Source organism: Lipotes vexillifer, unplaced genomic scaffold, assembly GCF_000442215.2.
Source record: "Lipotes vexillifer unplaced genomic scaffold, Lipotes_vexillifer_v1.1 scaffold342, whole genome shotgun sequence".
Taxonomy (NCBI): domain Eukaryota; kingdom Metazoa; phylum Chordata; class Mammalia; order Artiodactyla; family Lipotidae; genus Lipotes; species Lipotes vexillifer.
Window position 1 is genome coordinate 1,133,963 of NW_006786802.1, and position 6,884 is coordinate 1,140,846.

A 6,884-nucleotide genomic window follows, 5' to 3' on the forward strand; every position below is an offset into this window, starting at 1 on the left:
GGGTGGTGGTCCCCCTGCAGACACAACCTTAAAACCCTGTGTCCCATCACTTGTGATCCTAGTCAGACCACTGCAAAAGAACCCAAACCACTGGCAAGACCAGGTCTCAAAGGCACAAAGAAATCAATGGAGAATACCCTGGAATCCAGGTCCCTTGACCCCCAGAGAGGTCTTTCTGGGAAGGGTGGGCTGCTGGGGGTCACGGGCAGTGATTCCAGTTCACGCCCTGCTCACAGTGTCACGTGTCTGCAGTCTGTGCTCTTGAACTCCCCAGTGTCCAACCATTTATACGTGAATTTATTGATCCTGATGAGCTGCCATAAGGGCAGCTCGGTGCGTGGCACGGTGACAAAGCTCTTGAAAGAGTCAAGAGTGTGTTTACTGGCCACCCAGCGGTGATGAGGGCTCCTGCCAGCTCTGTCTCTGGGCCAAGGGGCCAAGTAGCTGCAAACGCATTAGTCTGAGCCCGAGTCTGGGCTGAGAGGGCAGAGCACTGTGAAAGCAGAGGAAGCCAGGCGATTCTACCCAAGGTGACCTTCTGCAAGTCACTTACCCTCTCAGGGGCTCTGCTGGCACTTTTGAAAAGTGGGGGGAAATGAACAATGCAATCTCTTGGGTATGCTTTGAAGCACCAATGAAGTGACATGTACGAAGCCCTTTAAAAAGCGTTAAAGGGAAGTGCAGGCACCGCTGATGATATTACTATCAGAGGCAGAGCAATGGGTGTCCGGTCTGGCCAAGGAAAGGTCATGACCTCTCTGAACATCAGGAGTCTCATTAGACAACAGGCTGTACGTGCAGACATTAAGACGGGGCCTCTGGGGTCAGGCTGCCTGGGTTCAGATCTCAACACTGATACTTAGGGGTCGTGCAGTTTGCGTCAAGTTGCTTTATTTCTTGGGATTTCAGTTTCATCATCTATGACGTGGAGATAATAATGGGTCTGACTTGACTTAGGGTTACTACCAGAACTGCCTGTGTTAGTAACATAAATAAAGCAGTTAGAAGGAGCTTAGGGAATTCCCTGGAGGTCTAATGGTTAGGACTTCGAGCTCTCACTGCTGAGGGCCCAGTTCAATCCCTGGTCGGGGAACTAAGGTCCCACCCACAAGCCATGCAGGCTGGCCGGCAAAAAAAAAAAAAAAAAAAGGAGCTTAGTTCATTGTTATTAACCAGGACCTTCTCTTCTGCCACCCAGGGCTGCAGGGCTGTTGTGAGGACAGAGGGTGAGCTCTGAGATCAGTAGATAGCTGGGTACAGGGGGAGGATTGTCTTACTGGTGTCTGGGGGCTGGTTGGGGGAATTTGGTGCTGATGGGGCCTTGCTTCTTGCTTCTTCCTCTTCTTAGGGCTTGTCACTGCGTGGCAAAAGTCGGGAACTGGCCAGAGCTGTGGTTTTCTCTTCATCAAATTATTTGCTAATGTTGAATTTACTGAACTCCAGGCATTAGTCTAGGTGCTGAAAACACTATGGGGAACCAACAGAGCCCAGTACCCTGCCTTGGGGAGCTAGTATTCTAGTGGAAGAGGCAAGAGATGCAGACGCAAACAGATGCACAATATCATGCCGGAGAGTGAGTGGTGCTGTAAAGGAAACTAAAGCAGGTAAGGGGCTAGTGCCTGGGCCCTGCTTCAGCAGCGAGGGGTGAAGATCTCTGTGAGGAGGTGACGGCCGAGCACACAATCCTCTCTGACCCTCTGTCTCTTCATCTGGATGACTTGCGGGACAGGAAAAACTGAGCAAGATGTTCGCTCTGGTCACCTTGCCCACCTTGCTGCTGCCTTCCTGGTGCCATCCTGCTGCAGTCCCCGAGGCGTCCACCCTGAGTGAGCCCAGGGGCTGGCACGAGGCAGTACCTGGCTCCTCAGGCCCAGTGCTGCCATCAGCCCTGAGCAGAGCTATTTTTTTAATTCGGACCAAAGGTACAATTAACAGCCTCCGCTTGGGCCTCGCCCAGCCCCAGGGCCTCTGCTCAGCCTGACTGACCAGCAGGAGGGAGGAGACCCTCCCAGTGCCCCTCAGTCCAGTGCCAGGGGCTATTTTGGTGACTGTTATTTGGGCAAGGAGTGGGCTAGTGGCTTGTGGGAAGGAGGGAAGATGCTAAAAATACGGAGGCCAGACTGAGGTGACCGGCCTCTACCCTCTCACGGGCCCGGCCTCCCTTCCTGAGTGAGGAGGGCCTGGTCCTTGGTCTCTCCTGGGGGATGGGCTGCTGAGGGCTCAAACCCACTCAGGAGCCCTTTGGTTTTGGATCATGTTAGTTGTGGTTTCCATCAGTAGGGAGGTTGCGGGGAAGGTGGTTAAGTGACCTGCAGAGGTCACGCAGCTGGTAGGTGGAGGACAGATGTCTGAAAAGTTGAGAAACAGCTGTAATTGGAGCAAAGGCCAGCCGGTCAGAGTGGCATCCTGCTGAGGAGATGGTTTGGGAGAAATCTGCATGATGGCATCATCTCCCCAGGCCCTGCCGGTCCTGCCCTTGTTACAGGAAGACCCCAGCCGTCACCCCCCGACCACCAGTGCCCCTTCTCCACACATCCAATCCCACAGGCCAGGGCCACCTCTTCCAGGACGGCTGAAGCGAGGACCCAGTCAGCTGCGTTCTCACTCCGCCCTCTGCTTTCTCATCTGCTGAACTGGTGGGCCCAGGGCACCAGGAGGGAGAAAACTCTTCTGAATCCCGGTTTGGTCGCACCTTGATCTTGGGTGACCTTGGACACAACACCCAACTTCCCAGGCCTCAGATCTTTGGCTCTGACCACCTTGTAAACAGATATTTGGGTGACTTGCCATGACTTCTGCCAGATGGGAGCCCCAGCTGAACTGTGGGTTCTTCAGCTTAAAGGTCAAGGTCTAGTGCATGAGTGAGCCCACCTCTACCTGGGGAGATAGGATCCACTGGGGGAAGGAACCCAAGAGGCCCTTGATGTTGGGATCTAATCATTCATTCATTCACTCATATGTTCCTTTCTTCAGTTATTCCTTCAAGATTTTTTGAGTAAGCACCACCTACATTTAGGCATTCTTCTAGACAATAGGAATCCAGTGGGCAGCAAGTCCAAGGCCTACATCTTTGTGGAACTTACTTTGTAGAAGGAATGGACAGCCAGTGCACTGAGGAATGAAGCAATGTGTTCGGAGGTGATGGGGCCGTGAAGAAGAAAAAGCAGGTTAAAGAAATAGGGAGTGTGTGTGTGCGTGTGTGTGTGCATGTGTGCGTGCGTGCGTGTGTGTGTGTGCGTGTGTGCGTGTGTGCGCGCGCGTGTGTGAGTGTTTCTATGTGTCTATGTATGTGTATGTATGCATGTATATATGTGTGTGCACGTGTGCATATATGTATGTATGCGTGTGTATACGTTTGTATGTATATGTATGTATGTGCGAGTGTTTCTCTGTGCATGTGTGTATGTGTGTGTATGCATGTATGTGTGTGTGTGTGTGTGTGTGTGTGTGTGTGTGTGTGATGTGTAGGGGGCTGGGAATGGTGGTCAGGAAAGGTCATGTTTGGAGCAGGACTTGAAGAACGTGAGTGTATGAGCCATTCAGATACCTGGGGGAAGAGCACTCAGGGAGAGGGTGTGAAGCAGAAGGGCGCTGAGGCACGGCACGCTCAGAGGAGACAGAAGGAAAGACCTCCGCGCCCTTGGTCCATCTTCTGCCACGGGTCCTGGGGGCAGAGGCAGTCCCTACACTCCCTCGCCCATCACAGCACCCTCTCCCCAGGGCGGGCCTCGCTCCCCTCTGCAGCCCCTGGTGAACCTTCACCCTACAATTACCATCCTCTGCCCAGGGCTATTTCCTGCAGACTTGTAAATAGAACCTCTTTCAGCTCCACACACATTATGGTTTGTCTAAAACGGTGTCAAAGGAGCCAATTTTCCTGAACGGGGACCATTGACTAGAGGTGAAGTTTACAGAGGGTCCCCGCAGGACCTGGGCCCGCGGAGTCGAAAACAAGGACCCAGGGGTGACGCAACCACCTGGCAAAGCCAGCTTGAATGCTGGAACAGAGGGGCAGACCTCGGGCATCTCTAGGGTGGATTTCCTTGGGGACGTGGAAATAAATAAGATGGTTAGGGCACAACCTGACCAGCTTTATCAGGGAGGGGCCCCAGCTCGGGCTCCGGGAGTAGGAGGGCCTGGGTGCTGGGCCTGGCCTCTCTGCTATCTTTCCCTCTCCATGGATCTGCTTACCTTTTGTGAGCAGACACCAATGAACTTGACTAGCCAGCTGAGACGAGTTGCAGCCATCTTGCAGAAGGCTTGAGAGAGGAAAGAAGTAGGAGAAAAGGGGAGAGGGTTTTCCTCCACTCTCACGCAGCCCTTAGTGACTGCCCAGGAGGCTGCAGGTCCACGTGATGGCTGCAAGTTGAGAAACAGCACCCGCTCTGGGCACAAGCAGTCCACAGGCGCGGGGCTTGGTTGAGTAGAAGGCAGCTGGACCGGGGTCCTCCTGTGAAGTGAGGGTTATGATCTCCAACCTATACATGAAGAAACCGAAGCCCAGAGGTGTCACACATTTAGTGCTCAAAGTCACACATTTGATAAGTGGCAGAAGCAGGGTTTAAACCCAAGCCCGTCTCATCCCAAAGCCTGTGAGTCTTCCACACTTCTGGACGTCTCCCCGTCCTGACCCTGCTCTGCCTTAGCAAGTCCTGGGCACAGCCCTCTGAGCAGGAACCTCTACCGACCATGACCTTCCTGCGGCCCCAGAGGAGTGTCCCGTGCCAGCTCTGCAGCTGCCGGCCCTTTCCAGGAGCCAGGCCTGAACCCTACAAGGCAGATGCTGCCCGCTTTGGCCCAGGTTCCTGTCTTACTTAGGCTTCTATGAATAAAGGTTCAGAGAGCATTTTAGGAACCAAAACCACCTAGTAATCTTCCCTGACTTTAAAACAAAACAAAACAAAAAGAACAGATGTGCAAGGAATATCCTAGCTAGAAAAGTACACTCACTTGGATTATATAAAGATGACCCAGGAAACAGAGGTCCAGGATAGGGCTCTGGACCCAGATTTACCTCTAAGTCATTTGACTTCTCTGAGCCTCAGTTTCATCATTTACCAAATGAGAAAGGTGTTAATGTCTACCCTGTTCATATCCCACTTGAGAAACAGGGTAAAGTGGTTAAGAACACAGGTTTTAGGATCAAACACACCTGGATCTCTGGCATCTGTTAGTCTCCTCTCTGAGTCTTAGTTTCCTTAGCTGCAAAATGGAATTAACAATCCTTGCCCTGCCTCTCTTTCAGAATGAGTGTGAGGATACTGAGAAAGCAGGGGAGTATAAAGTATCAAAGGGTTTCTTTCTCTCCCTGGGGATTTTTAGTTGTTAAAAGATATATATATATATATATATATATATTCACACACACATATAAATGTATATATATATATTAAAATCATGATTTACATACAAAAAAAAGGGAACATGTATCAAAGATTTTATTTAACTCATTAATTAATGAGGCAACAAGCAAGATGTTACAACTGTTCAAAGGAGAACTCAAAAGAACCCACATATATAGGCAATCGAGAAAGCAGGAAATGAATTTACAAATAGATGCAAAAATAATCCATCCACATGGCATTAATCAATTGCATTCCAACCAAACAAAATTCATTTGCATTCCTACGGACGAGAAGCATTTGAATTATTATTAGTTCTCTACAACTTCAGAGATGTAAAATAGCTTAAAGACTAAGAAATGCGGAAATAATCCAGAAGGGTGGGCTAGACAGAAGACACAACAATTTTTTTTTCTGCTCATTTCAAAGCATTTCGCAAATTTTCCTGACACGGTTCTGGTGCCCTCCCCACCTCCCTCCAAAATAGAGAGCAAAAAAACATGTGTTGCTTGAGCCACTGGAATCATGGTGGCAGAAAAGTTTCATGTTAGGTATCAACTTCAATTAATCAGTAGCAGCTGCCTAGAGAGCTCTTTGGAGATTTGGAGGCTGCTCACCACGGGAGAGAATGGGTCTGGCCTGAGGGTGAGTGGTGCTCAGAGCTCTCCCACAAACTTGCCTCTGTGGACCTGCTCCTCTCGTTCTCCTTCCAGCTGGCTGGACTAAAAAGGTCCCTGGCGTGACATTGAGAGTCAATTACTGCAAAGGACAGAGCCACGAGAAAGAAGGTGCCTGAGTCTCTGGACTGCAGGAGAACCTCCCAGTCAGGATACCGGACACAAGTGAGAAATAGACCTCTTTCTTCATTAAACCACTGAGATTCTGTGGTTTCTTCGCCTGTCTGGATTTGAAATCTTACTTACTTGCTGTGTGATCTTGGAAAAGTGACTTCATTTCTCTGAACTCTGGATTCCTCAAATGCACAAAATGGGGATTATGATATAAACATCACAAGTGAGGCGGGAGAATCAAATAAGAAAATGTATATGGCAAGAGCCCATGCCCCCTTTCAGGCAGACACTTAAAATCAAAAGCATCTTTTCTCCTGGACTGCACGGACACACCTCTTTACAGTCGATATGATATTCTCTATAAGAGAAGCCAGGGCCAAGCAGGAGCAGAAAGAGAGAAATGAAATGCTTCTTAGCACAATAAGGGTGGGGGGTGAGAATGGCAATAGTTCCCAGTGGGCAGCAGCAAAGCCACGCTACTGGGAGAGATGGTCCCTCCTCCACTTAGGAGCAAACTGAACCAAATCCAAAGGAGATGAATGCCCGCTGTGATGGTTTGTATCATTCTCGCAGGTGATCTAGAAAGAACATTGGTACATGTCTCTTGGATGCAGAGACTGAAGTGGAATCCACCCTCACTCATGGAACTTGACCCCATCCCTAGCTCCCTTTTGGGGTTTGCAATGGCTGAGCTGAGAGAGTCCTCAAAAGGGTTCTGTTAGGGACACAGAAAGCATGGAGCCTCTTTCCC